The following is a 14875-nucleotide window of genomic DNA, read 5'->3' on the forward strand; positions in this document are numbered from 1 at the left end:
TAACTTTTAAAATATTTTCACACAGCTAAATAAGAAAAGATAGTGAGATCAGTACTTCTACTACAGTCCTACTACATATTGGCAATTATGATTGAGTTACCTGCTGCCCGTGAACATTGAATAGGATGAGATCTGTGTAGCAGAACCACCATATTTTCTTCTGTGAACTGGAGAGGATATACTAAAATAGTAGTAATTGTTCAGCTTTCTAGTAATGATAGTAGACCTGTGATTTCTGAAATGATTTGGCAGAACAATAGTTTTATATATTAATATATTTATCTGACAATATGCTGGGTAGGTGCATGAAATTAAAACACTGTATACAACTAAATATCACTTGTATATTCACAAAATCTAGTGTAATGTAAATAATTCTGGCTTGCTTCTCTGGTGTTATGAAGGCAAGGTTCAGGATGGCTGACATGCCTCCATAATGCAGCTTTTACCAAGAGTGAGGTAAGCATTAGCATTAGGAAGCTGTCGGTAAAATATCAATGACTAAATCTGTTGGTTTCTTATTACATTTTTGAAGCCATGAGTTAGTTACAAATAGGTAGCTTTCTCAGATAGCGTTTATATAATTGAGTGTAGATAGGTGAAAGTAAAAAAAAAACCCCACAAACAACACAACAAATCCCCAACAATAAAGGAAACCCTTTTCTATAGTTCATTTTAATTGGGTTTTAACAATCATTTCTGGAAACCATAGCAGCCTTCATAATTTCTCTGTGTATGCTGACAGAAGTAATCATAAACAGCTCAGGGAACAAATAACCCAAGTATTGCCAGGAAAGGTCACCTCAGAAAACAGTAGAAACTTCAAAAACTCTGCATGCCATTATTTGCTAAATATATATCCTTTCTTCCTTCACACACATATATGTGTTTATGTGTATATATATATATTTCTTCTAATGGTAAACTTTATAGTTTTTCGAGGGAGTATTTTTTATTGTGATGAGGTGATTAGATTTGGTATCTTGTGCGCTTGTTAACACAATATTTTTCTGTTGATATTCCAGTCTTGCGTGTTTGTGTACTTTCAGTGATGGCTGAACAGTAGTTACAGGTGCCAAGTTGAATACAAAATTGGTGCTGGCGTGAGGAACAGTGTCACAATTTTTTTTAATCAGTTTGTACAAAATGTTTTAAAAGTTCACTACTATTGGGTTTGAGTGGTTTTCCTGTCCAAATGTGTAAACCTTTTTAATATTAAAGTGTGCAAAGGAGGGACTACTTTGAGTCAGAACACTTAACAGATTAATCGTGGTTAGAGTATCTTAAAGTACATTTGTATCCATGAGTTGCTGGGGAGGGGGAAGTTAGTTGCAAAGAATATTCTTAGAACTTAATCCTTACAATTTTCCCTGCTGTGTCCTATACTTTGTAGTAGATCTGCATGCTCTGTGTTTAACTTGTAAACCTTGAAAAGGAATCAAATATGGTGAGCCGGTAGGTTAATCAGTGTCAGGGAACCACCGTTCGTAAAATTCATCAAGTGTAATTACTGTCACTGATGAAGTAGATGGTGCTGCAGCTGACCCTGCTGATCGGGAAGTCCAGCAGCATAGCATCAGGCTGGCTCTGAGTTCAGGTCTCATGTGCTTCAAGTAGTCTGCAGTCAAAACGTGAAGGCGTTTTTTAATGAGAGTGTGAAAATCCAGGAAACTTTTTAATAATGGAAAACAGGTGGGTGGTTAGGATGGTAGGTATAGAAATATTAAAGTTGCGGTGAGCATTCTGTAGCATAAGATGTAAATAGAATCATAGAATAGCAGGTTGGAAGGGACCACAAGGATCACTTGGTCCAACCTTTCTTGGCAAAACCACAGTGTGGCCCGGCACCCTGTCCAGCTGAATCTTGAAAGTGTCCTCTGCTGGGCAGTCCACCTCTTCCCTGGGACATGATTCCTGTGGCTGATTGTTCTTTCTCATTGTGAAATCAGTTATGTGCAGTCAGACAGCCTTTACAGAGGGAGTTCTAGGTAACCCTAGCAGAGATACGAAACCTGATTTCAACAGGAAGCTTCTTGAGGAAGTATTCAGTGTTTTCTAACGTATACAAATATAAACACTTCTAATGTTTCTTCTTTTCACCTTAGCTGGCAGCGGGGGGTGGGGGTGGGGGGGCAGGGAAGCAGGGAATATCATTGATCATAGTTTAAGTTCCATGTCACATAAATTTCATGTCTTAAATGGTGCGTAGGATGGAAAAACATAAAAATCATCAGGTCTGCAAAGTTGAACAGTGAATGAAACAAGTGTTCTGCAGCATCGTGGTATGTAACCTATGTGCAAGAAGGAGCAGATGTGGCATTCCTGGTATTTCTGGTATTTTAAACTGTAGAGAACAGGACTTACGTCATCTAATATGTACATTTCTTGGCATCAGTGCTGCTGAATGGAAAGTAAAGCATTAGTTAAATCTGTGGCAATACCCTTCATGTTTCATTGCTTGATTGTGAGCCGTGACCCTTAAGCAAGTTATTGTAGACCTCTCTGGGTTACAGATTAGGTTTACTGGCAGGAAGAGTTGTTATCTCATTGGGAGGTAAATGGTCTCCTGACTTGGCCTGTTTGGGTTTGGTAAACAATGTGCAACTTATGGGCTCATAGGACAGTGGTAGCAGCAATGAAGCATTGTAATGCAGTGGACTGTTGCTCTTTGGAGCCTTTTTTTCCGACCAAGCTCAGCACTTCAGAATTGTCTTGTTGAGTTATTTTGGCAGGCTTAGTTCTCCTGTGACTTGAAGACTGCACAATTCTTTGGTAGGAAGATTTGCTATTTAAAAAGACTTGCCTTTTAGTTTATCCATACAGAACACTTAACTGTTTCAATTGATATTAGCTGCGTGTTAAAGCAAAATGTGAAGGTTTTTTGGAGGAAAAGAGATTTTAAAGAGAAGGGGGGTGTTGAAGTGGAATCTGAAACCTGGGAGTCTATATTAAGTATATATAAACATGCCTGTTTTTTTAGGAGAATTGTTTTTGTTTTGAAGATAGGGCCGCTAATTAGGTAAAGCTTCTCAGACTCTCTTCAGCATGACTTACTGGTACATACTTCCCCAGCTGTATTTGTTAAGAGAAGATTATGGGTCAAGGAGAAAATGGAAGGTAAACTTTGGTATTCTAATGGACTTACTTCACATCTTGGATGCCCAAGTCTTGTCAGATGGAATCTGTACTGGCAATACAGCCAGCACCAGAGTTGCATGAGTACTCTTCTGAGACATTATGATAAAGTATGTATGGTATGCCACTTCGGAATATCAGAAAGTAGTTGAATTAATGCACTTAATCTGTGGAGAGGATCAGGTGAGCTCATCCATGGCAGAAGACGTCAGAACAGAGGGAACAGATCACAATACTCTGCATCTTTTACTGTAACAATAATAATACTGATATTGTTATTATCACTATTATTATTATTGACTATTACTATTTTTATTATTATTATTATCCATCAAAGAGAGAGTGACCTAAGGTGTTCGGGACTTGAGCTGTCAGAGATGACAGCAATGGGAGGGAGAGGACAGTGGAAGGACCGTTTGGGGCTGTAGGCTACCCCAGTTGTAAGACACCTCGGGGGTATGTAGCAGGAAGTGGAGGTGTTGAACATAACCTGCCCCATCCCCAACAGAAGTTTCACTGTCACTTTGAACCAGCCGTGAATGGGAGCATCAAAAAGCAAGCATGCTGTGCCACAGCCACCCAACCGCAAGGTGCATTATGCAGCAGTTGTCCTTTATACAAATGCTTTACTGTTGAGGATAAGTAATACTTAATGCTTGGGTGCCCCTATTACATACTTCAGCAGCTTCTTTTCTACTTGACATGGCTTGAAACAACTCTAATAAGTTACACTTATTGTGTGTAATGTGCTTTATTATGGCTGCTTTTCAAACCATGCTTTCATACCCCGAGCCTCTCAGTTATACAATACATATACGAATGCTTTTATATTATGCATACAAATTTTTATAGTCTTTGACCTACATCACTGTTGTTATAGTAACTTGATTCTGGATAAGTCCCAGTGAGGAAAAAAATATTTCTTGAACTTTCTATTTGAGGTTCCACTTACTTGATTTTGAAAACCTTTTTCAAAATCTGGAATCTAGACTGAAAGAAAAGTTTGAATGCTGTCCTGCAGCATAGATACATGTGGTGTTTTTTGGAGGGTTTTTTTGTTGTTTTTTTTTAATAAACTGGCTGTTCCTCAATACCTAATAATGCCATCTTTGTGTAGCTAACAGTTATAAAGCCTATTGTTTCATCTTATAGAAATCCGTGTATTTTTAGGATAGTACAAGATGATTAAGTGAAGTACTCTGTCTACACTTGTGCCTGTTGAAATCTATTGGGAATGTTTCCATGTGATATTGCTTTTACTTTTAAGAACTCTCCTATGTTTTCTTGGATTTTAAGAGTTTGGTTTTCCTATGGTATTTTTATCTCTTATCTGCGTAGATATTTTTATAATACTAGGCTACTGTCTCCATCTTTTGATTATTTTTTTTTTATATTCAAATAGAGGATATAGTATTTTCTGTATCATTTGTTAGTATTTACTAATTTATCTTAGTTTTCTAAGAAAAGCATGGCAATAAAAAAGCAAAAGCTTTCTTTTAAAATCTGATCTAGTAAACTAGTTAAACATGTTATTTGATTCTTCACTGCAATTGAAATACTTAATTGAAAAGTGGAGCTATATCTCCCTCTTTTGGAAAATCAAGGCATGACTTCATGACTTGGCTTTGAAGATAGACTTTTGCTTCTTTCAAATCGATTATTTTTAGTTTTAAAAAAAATTATTTACTTTCCCCAGGGGAGAAGGGAAGGGGAAAGAAGGGGGAATTGTGAACAAATATTTAATATCCCTAATAAGTTTAGAGTCTAGTAGCTGATGTCATGATATATTTACAGAAAAATAATCTGTACAGCAAATAGATCCCGCTTCCAATGGCTTCTGAACCATGTAGACTCCTCTGCAGAACTTAATTAAACATGTAAACCACCTGAGAAGTATTACTATGTGTCTGATAGCTAAGGAGGTTTTTGGTTTTTTTTTCAATATTTCATTTAAATACTTGTCCTTTCAGTAGATTTCTTTGCCAGAAAATTGCTTGGAAGTAAAAAAACAACAAACCAACCAGACAGCTTTGTCTCCACTGGCTTAATTTTGACAGTAATCTGAAATTGATAAGGAAAAAAACATTGGAGAAAGGGATACTTGTAGTAAAGTGACTAGAGTGTTTGCTTACTTTTTCTTTCTAGTGTGACTGTTTTGCAAGGTAGGAAGAACAGCCTGGCAGAAGCAATGTGCTGTCCGTTCTTTCCAAAACTTCTTTTCAAGGTTTATATTCAATTTGCATGTTAGGAAATAATTTCGTTGACTGCAAGCACCTTGACATATACTCTTGATTTTGTGTTTATTTGGAGCAGCAGGAATAGAGTATGGTAAAGTTTTTCAGCAGGTGAGTTCTGGGAAGATAGCCCACTGCCCATGCCTCCTCCCCCACCGGTTGGGGAGCAGGGTCCGTTTGGGAAGGGACTCCTGGATAGGGGAAGCCGAAGTGTTGAACAGCTTCTGATCCCTTTTCCTCCTTGCTGCCTCTCCTGAGCCTTGTTAGGCAGGGCTGTGCAGCAGCAAGTAGAGTAAGGCACTAGTGCAGCCGCTGTGTTCACTTCATTCCTTGCCTATTTCTGACACTATTAAAGAGGCAAATGTTCTATCTGGTCTCTACAATCTGTTGGGTTGAATGAGGTAATTCCAGAATAAAGCTCTTAACAGTCCTGTTCTATCCCAAATTTTTGTCAGAATTTTGTATTTTTATCTAAATCTTTTTTAAAGCAAACTGTGTCATGCAAGGAACTGGGTTCTGCAGCAGTTTGCATTACCTTACTGGGAAGTGTTCTGCTGTATTAAAAAACATGTATCGTTATTTATCATGCCATGTATTAAAAAACAGGCATGCAAGAACATTGCCTCTAGACTCCAGTGCTTCTCTCACAAACCAGTATGACCTGTAGAAAGAGAATGGTAATACTTGCCCTGGGGTTTCCTCTTTGTGCGTGCAGAAGGCAGGGATGGCGATGTGATTTTACTTATTTACGTAAATGAGCTCAATTTACATAATCTGCTAGCAAAAGATCATCAGAGCTGTCTATCCTGTCTTGGGTGCTAAATTTAGGATTGGATATGCTTCGTGGAAGAAAGGTACACAGCTAACGTGTACAGGGAAAGGTATTTTCAGCTGATAGTAAAGCTTCACCTCTGTTTCTGTAGCAGCTTGAAGGGGCTGAGAAAAAAATGAACAATTAAAAAAAAAGGAAATATGATCTTGTAGCAGGATATTATCAGTGACTTGAATGAAGGAACTGTCTTTGAAACTGAACTGCATTTATGGACTAAAATCTAAGACCAGGTTTTCTTAAAGCAGCAGTGTCCTAGGTATGTAGTTTTGGAGAGAATAATTCTAATTGGTTCAGATTCTTTTGTATTCCTGTAAATTTGTAGTGCTTTCTCTTGGTTACTGTATTTTTGCAAAAGTAAAAAAGTAAACTTTTCTTTGTCTACAGTGTATATTATACTAAAAAATATCTTAGTGTACAAGCAGTTGTTTTGCTTCTTCATATACTCCTAGAACAGCTTGAGGGGTGGAAATACCTGGATGTTTAGTTTCTAATAAATTTCATATCATGGAGAAACCTGTTTATGTTATTGCAGCATCTGACATAAACTTCCTAGAGAATCTTGAAGACATAATTGTGTCATGCTTTTAGGTTTTGGTTTGAACTTTCAAATCAGGTGCATGTTATTGAGATGAGGTGCTGTTTCCAGCTGTGTTCTTGCAGCTTTTACATTGGAATAATCTTGTCAGAAATTTATAAATAACAAGCTAATGAAATGCTGTAAATTGTAAAATATTGGAATATTGGCTTATTGCCCTTGTAGAAATAAGACACTGATTTTTCTATATTTCTCTTAAACCTGGTTCACTCTCAATATATTAGCTATTGTTGGTTTGATGGCCAATTTAATTTCATTATTGTATTAAAAGCCGCATATACCAACAATCATTCTGAGTGCTTTCAAGCTATTAAAGTAATGAAATAATAATACAATGTTTCAGAGCCTTTTATTGGCTTGCATATATTAATCAGTTATCTAGTTGTCACCACTTCATCTTCTCTGCAACAAGTATAAATGGCAAACCGCTGTATAACAAATTTCCCGAACTGCAAAAGTATCAGTGTTAATTCTTTATTCTTTTTATAAAAAATGTTCAGCAGATTCTAGTATTAAATGAAAATAAATATTTGAAAAATAAGGAGTTATCAAGACAGCATGGCTTATTTTTATTTCTGATGTTTGATCCTGTGTCATCATCAGTGAAAACAGAAGCAGACAACGGGGACGCATCATAGTTAAATGCAATGCTCTCACATGGAATTGGTCTGCCTTAGATGCGGGAACTGAAAGCTAAAGGAGTGGACGTTTAGCAGAGAAATTGTCTGATCCCCTATGTAACTGTCACTTGAGTTATTCTCCCACGCTGTTCTGAAGAACTGTGTATGTGTACACTGGAAGACAAGGTAGCCAAATGAAGCTGATGTGAAGAGAATATGAAGGTAGGCAAACACGAAAAGAAAGAAAGAAAGGGGATATTCATAAAAATGGATTTTAAAGGTGGTGTTTTGTGGCCTGTGACTGCACAGTTTCATCTGTCATAACAATAGCGCAACCATATTAAGTGCCATTTTATACATGGGTTTACATTTTATCTAAATTTGCATTTCTGGCTAAACTGTTGAAGTTGTTAGACTTACAAAGCTTTCAGACTTTTTATTGTTACAGATAATTTAAGAAAAAAAAAGTTTGGCTTCTGTTCATAAAAAGTCAACAAATTTCACCAAGTCACAGCGAGTTGGAAGTTGCCTGAACATCAGTGCTGAGTTTTCCTGTAAATTCCCTGAGACATCCAGAGTGGGTTGGCAGATGTGCTGTAGGTGATATGAAAGACTCATGCTGTTTTGGCAAGGCAGAACAGTGGGATATGCGAGTCCCAAAAATTTTCAATGTCTCTGAAAATCAAGGGCCCTGAATCTTACTTGTCCTGCATTGGAAGCACCATTAAATTAGATGAAACCTATTTTAGCTTCTGAATTGTTCCGGTGTGTTATTGCTTTTTCTATATGTCTCCAGACTGCCCTCAGAGTGATGGTTTCTCCTTAACTGCTTTTGAGAGTTTTAAACATCATCAAAATGGACCCGTAAACAACTGTACTTAATTTTGTCCTATGTCTTATTCCCCATTTCATAATTTGCCTATAATCTAGTGGGACAGACGTGGAGCACATTGTCATTGTGAGATTTTGGTCCTGCTTTGTGTTCCAGCAATCCAGCATCTTGCAAATTGAAATGCACCTTTGCACACGAGTTTTTACATAGCTTAAAAGCCAGCCATTGTTGGCTATATGTTTGCTTTTATTGCAGCCATACGTTGCAGTTTTTTCTAGTGATTTTTATTCAGATCTGAATAAAATACTTCAAAATTAATCACTTCAGCAGCATTGATGCCTTAAACCTCAGGTTACCAGAGCATGTTCTCCCTACCTTGGGTGTACTCATCTGTGAAATCCGCTGCGCTAATTACAGCAGTTTTGGATGCTAAACTTTTGAGTGAGCTTAACATAAATAGGCAGAAGTGTTGAAAATACACTCAAAGTCCCTGTAATGGAAATGCAAACAAACCCACATATTTTTAACCTTTACATACAAAGGATGAGAAGCTTAGGTTAAGCTCTTGTGTTGTTTTATGATTGTGCTTATATTAATTGTGTATCTGTGCCCTGTCCATTTTTAGACCAAACTGATGTTTTAATGTCAAATTATGAAGGATGTTTTCACTCTGTCTTTCTGACACTTATTTATGTGAGGGCATTTATTTACATGTATTTACACTGATATTTTGACTGGAAGCCAGAATCATGTGACATTCAAAAGTTATCAAGGATTTTGAGTTTTTATATATTATTGTGTGAATGTTTTTACTGCTAGAGGAGGGGAAAAAACTCCCAAACTGTGCAGATGAGCTATATCTAGTGTTAATATAGGCAATTTCTGCATGACTAACTTCAAATTTTCCAAAGTCTTGTTAGAAATTTCCAATGGGTAAGCCAACTTGGAGACTTTGGGGAAGCAGGGAAAAAAGACTTTAGTACAGAGTTCTAAACAGATTAGCTGTTGCAAGGGTCTTCCCCCTCTTCACAATGACAACAACAAAATTGTTGCCTGTGTATTAAGCAGTTTGATAATCAAGTAGTCCTCTTCTTACGTTTCAGACAAGGAGATGTTTAATGAAGATGGTGTAAGTTCTCTTCATCTGTTTTTTGTCTTTGCTTTTCTGTCCTAAATTTGGGCAGTGTAAATGTAACTCTTGATATGTAGATTTCTTCTTAACTTAGTTTTGACTATTTTAACAGCTTAAACACACAGACTGAAGAGAGTATATTATTTTGCCTAGGAAACTTGAATATCCTTTTTCCCTCTGCACTTGTCCTCTTGTTGGAGTGTTTTCTATAGTGACCAACATTTCTTCTCTTCCCTGACAATTTTACATAGCTCATATTCGTAAGCATTTAAAAGGTGACTAAAATCTGAAGAAAGCCAAGGGTAAGCCATAATGCAGGTAGATAACTGGATTATTTATTGTATGTGTCGGCTAGGTTTAACTGTGATTTTTTTTTTTTTCTAGCAACTGTATCTGTATTCTCTATAATGTTCTTAAAAGCCAGCAAGATGTATGCTCTGTTACATATTTTTAGAAGCCAGAAAAAGTGAAAAAAATACAGTGACTGTTTACCTGGATTTTCTTTAACTAAAGCTTAAATAAGTGGAAAACAAACAGGTTAGTTGTAATTAGAGGTTAAACTTTTTCCAGTTTCCTTGGTCCACTTAACAAATGCATTTCATTCTGTACTAGTGTGCATTTTTAAAGCTTTATTTAATAGGAGCTGTAGTGTTTGTATCAAATGGTATAATGTGCCTCCTCATATACCTTAAGGAAACAGCAGGGGCACACCTCTTAAAAATGAAGTAAGTAAATCCCAAGGCCAGTTGAGGAAGCTGTTTTAATGAACATCATAATTTTATATATGTTCTTTAGAGAAGATTGTTGAGCTAATTAGAAAATGTAAACTCATCTATAACATGTTGATGAACTAAGTGGTAGCTAGCTTAGGCTATGCATCATAAGTTTTAAGAATTAGTTTGAGATGAGTACAATAAGCAAATTTGGAGCAAAAGTACAGTATCTGCTAAATAGACTCATAGGCACTTTGCCAAAAGGTCTCTGTAATGAATATTTTCAGTATTCTTTATACATATATATAATCTGTAGCAGAAGGTTCAGATTTTACATGGCAGCTACCTTTTATATCTGAATGGACCACAAGTAGTAGTGTGGGGTGAGTGAAGCAAGATTTTTTTATCTGTCTTTAAGTTTTAAGTGTGTGTTTTATATTTACCTGTTTTATGACAACCTTTTTTTTTTTTTTTTTTTTTGGAGTTAAAACTGGCTACTCACAGCTTGCATGGGTGTACTCTGCGGGGTAAGACACTGGCTGGACGGCTCAGCCCAAAGGGTGGTGGCGAATGGAGTTACATCCAGCTGGTGGCCGGTCACAAGTGGTGTCCCCAGGGCTCAGTGCTGGGGCCAGTTCTGCTTAATATCTTTGTCAGTGATTTGGACAAGGGGATTGGGTGCACCCTCAGTAAGTCTGTAGATGACATCAACTTTGGCGGTGGAGTGTTGATCTGCTGGAGGGCAGGAGGCTCTGCAGAGGGATCTGGACAGGCTGGACTGATGGGCTGAGGCCAACTGTATGAGGTTCAACAAGACTCAGTGCCGGGTCCTGCCCTTGGGTCACAACCACCCCACCAGCGCTGCAGGCTGGGGCAGAGCGGCTGGGAAGCTGCCTGGTGGGAAAGGACCTGGGGGTGCTGGCTGGTGGCCAGCTGAACACAAGCCAGCAGTGTGCCCAGGTAGCCAAGGAGGCCAACAGCATCCTGGCATGTACCCAAAATACTGTGGCCAGCAGGACAAGGGCAGTGATCGTCCCCCTATAGTTGGCACTGGTGAGGCTGCACCTCAAACACTGTGTTTGGTTTTGGGCCCCTCACTACAAGCGAGATGTAGAGGTGCTGGAGCGTGTCCAGAGAAGGGCAGTGAAGCTGGAGAAGGGTCTGGAGCACAAGTCTCATGAGAAGCGGCTGGGGGAACTGGGGTTGTTTAGCCTGGAGAAAAGGAGGCTCAAGGGGAACCTTGTCACTCTGAAGCTGCCTGAAAGGAGCCAGGTGGGGGTAGGTCTCTTCTCCTGGATAACAAATGATTGTACAAAAGGAAGCATCTTCAAGTTGTGTCAGGGGAGGTTTAGATTGGATATTAGGAAGATTCTTCACTGAAAAGGTGGTCAGGTGAGGCTGCCCAGGGAGATGATGGAATCACCATCCCTGGAAGCATTTAAAAAATGTGTAAATGTGGTGTTTAAGGAGGTGGTTTAGTGATTGACTTGGGTTATCAGTTATCCTGGGTTAACAGTTGGGCTTGATGATCTTAAAGGTCTTTTCCAACCTAAATTATTTTGATTAATTATTTCAAGAAACGCCAAAGCAAATATGCAAGTGAAGGTTCTTGGATTGTTTCCATTAGAGTTATTTTTATCAGTCTTGGGCTGAATTGCTATTAATTTTAGTGTACCATTCAACTTTTGCAGTTATTTTTTTTGTCATGCCACAGCTAAGCCTGATGGTGTGGGAGTTGTGTCTCAAGAAACTTTAGAAAGTATTATCTGAAGTCTTTCTACTTTAACCTATTAATCAACTTTCTACAGTATCAGGAGAGAGGATTAAGAAGTTGATTGAGTATAGAGCTTTGTAATTAAGGAAAGGAAAGATGCAGTAAATGGGATTCACATAAAATTAAAAAAAGGGTTGAGCAGGCATAGGAAAGAAGCAGTAAAAGTGTTGGGGATTGCTTGATAGAGGTCTAAGGAAACTATGTTGATTATGGTCTCATAAACCAGAGAAGATTCAGCTTTACCAGCTTCAGAGTTGTGACAATTCCTGTTCTGGGTTAGCTGTGTTCCCCTTGACTGTGTTTTCTCTGTACACAACTCATGATGTTAAAAAATGACAGCCGCCCCTGAGCAAAATTTGAGGTTTCTGCCTTTATGGTGAGGTTCATCCAGATACAACCATGACTGGATATATTTACTACATATTCTTTAAGAAGGCCTACACTGTGAAAAAAGCCTGATGTGAAAATTTTCTGAATACTTGTTTAGAATAAGTATTCCCCCCCGCTGTTTTAGAGATTTTTCTGACGTTTGCGCGGTTGAGTTATATGACTTCTGTTGTTGGATAAATGTATCCTTTTCTTTAGAACTTTGGACATTTCTTACGTTTTTGCATAACAAAACTGAAGTTTTAAAGTTCTGAAATAGAGATGAAACACAAAAATTCAGATTGTGAACCTTACAATAGAGCAGGCTCGTAAGTCTGTTAGGACCGTTAAGTGTGTAAACTCAACCCTTGTGGAATGTGGTACATTAGCACCACCTGTTTATGGCTCTACATTGTTACTATCACAATATATGACAAATACACTGAAGCCTCTGCTTCTAGGAAGTTTGTTGTAGCTATTAAAATTCTGGCTGTGGAAGTTGGTAGGAACTTGTACAAGTTACTATGACTCTCAGTTCCTGAAAAATCTAACCATTAAACTTGATCTGACAGATGCTTTGAATAAAAGGTAAACTAGTACTAAAACAAAATGACTTCTGCAAAACTGGTAAATCAAGTACACTGAGGTGTCAGAAATGAGGGAAAATATGGTCAGTTTGAGTTGTGTGACTACAGAACAACAAAAGTTCTCACATGATGTCAGAAGGGTGGGATGCAGAGATACGGTTAATTAACATGTGCAGCATAACTGTAGAAGTGTGGGTTAAAGGGAAATAAGGGGTTGCTCATTTCCGTGTGTTTCTGTTCTCTGTTTTTCTTAAGTGTTTTTCATTGCTTAAAGGACTATATTAAAGAGTATGTATGACTGGTTTTAGTATCTCATAATAAATAAACTTTTTCCCCCTCCAGTATCACTTTTGTATTAAACTAGTACTGCATCTAATGTTCTGAATTTACATTAATTATTCCATATTTCTTAAAGTGTGTCCACCCCTCATAAATCTGTCTATTATAAATTACATTAGAATGTTAGAGAAAAAGTAACATGATAACATGATAACTCATGATAACATGAGTAGCTAGGTATGGTTATTATATGCAGTAATTATCTTATTTCTGTGATGGGTAAATTGGGACAAATTAAGAAAATGAGGAATAGCACCATCAGAAGTGTGATATCAGAAAGTGGAGATAATTCTTATTATTTTAAGAGTAACTTGCAAATTTTCAGTGCAGTCAGCTAGGAGGATCTTCATAGTGTTGATATAATTTGCAGAAATACCCTTTTGGCGAGCTTTTCTAGCATAGTTAACAGAAGAAATTTTTGATGCACCTGTACAGTGTTTTCACTAACCTCTTCTTGTCTTTTGCTGTTTAGGTGGTTAGTCTCAATTACTACTTCTTATAAAACCTGTTCCAAGTTGTCAGTTATAGTAATATACACTGAGACACAGCAATCATACCTCCTTGCTTTATCAACTTCCATTAACCTACTGTGTATACATATTTTCATTTGATTTTCTCCTGTGGTTGGGTTAAGGATACAGATAACCTATCAAAATGAGACACTTGCCACAGGTGAAAAGGCAATTCTTCGATAGTTTTCTTCCAGGCTGCTTGTTAGGAATTGAGAGCAAAGAGAAGTCATGTTTTAGATAAAAAAGTAACGTGAGGGGGGGGCGGCGGGGGGGGGGAAGCTCAGCTCACCCCCCACCCCCCTTTCCATCTGAGGCTTCTTATGATGTTCATAGCTCTCTCCCTACAAAAAAAAGGAGTCTGCCCAAACCAACAACCAAACCAGAAAAAAGCATCCTTCAACTTCGTAACAAAATTGGAATGCTGAATTTCAGGACTTCACTTGCTTGTACATTTCTGGGTTTCAAATTGGCAAACCTCCTGTGTTACCATTTCGATGGCAGCCAGAATACCAAGCAAAACCAGAGTGCTGCTGTTCCTTCTGCACAGAGGAAAGGGGGAGGTGTGGTGGGAGAGATGAAGCAGGGTTCTTTCTGCATCTCAAGAGGAAAGGCCTGACAGCAGTTGGCTTCAGTCGGGTACAGCTTCAATGAGACAGAGTAAGAGGGGGAATACTGACAGTGAGCAAGTCACCTGCAAAAGCTGGGCAACCTGTGTTACTGTGGCATCATACGGTGCCTTGGCAGATTTTTTCTCATGGCATGCTGTGTGGAGCAGATCCTGTTCTTGGAGAGGAGCTCTCCCTTTTGGTCATTCCAGCTAGTATATAATTTCCATACAGGAAAACAACTCTTCTCCTGAGCGTGTTCCCATGAGAATTTCTTGCTGTACTTTTAGGCAAAGGCAAGGCCGTGCAGGTGGCGTAGTTGCCGGTACCAAGGGGCAGGTGCCTCCAGGCCCCTGTGTTCCACTGGGGTGGCTGAGGTTGTCCTGCAGCCAAGGGACATGTGCAGCACAGCATGGACCCGTTGTCCCTAGCTCCTAAATGTGCAACGCTTTCTTAGTCAGCAACACGGCCTTCCACCCCTTCATTCTCATACCCTTTCCCAAGGGTATTTTATAAGGTACAGATTACATTAATTACTCAATAAAGCAGAGATGACCTGTTCAAATTTTCCAACTCCTCAGACAGATTGTCTTCTGCAA

The 14875-nt window shown here is 38.3% G+C and overlaps 1 protein-coding gene across 3 annotated transcripts in view; it reads left to right on the forward strand.

The window, feature by feature from the left end:
- The window catches only part of GBE1 (1,4-alpha-glucan branching enzyme 1), a 167210-nt gene that overhangs the window by 52390 nt on the left and 99945 nt on the right, over window positions 1-14875 (forward strand). The gene's annotated exons all lie outside the window — the stretch shown is intronic.

This window comes from Falco peregrinus, chromosome 4, assembly GCF_023634155.1.
Source record: "Falco peregrinus isolate bFalPer1 chromosome 4, bFalPer1.pri, whole genome shotgun sequence".
NCBI classification, from domain to species: Eukaryota; Metazoa; Chordata; class Aves; order Falconiformes; family Falconidae; genus Falco; species Falco peregrinus.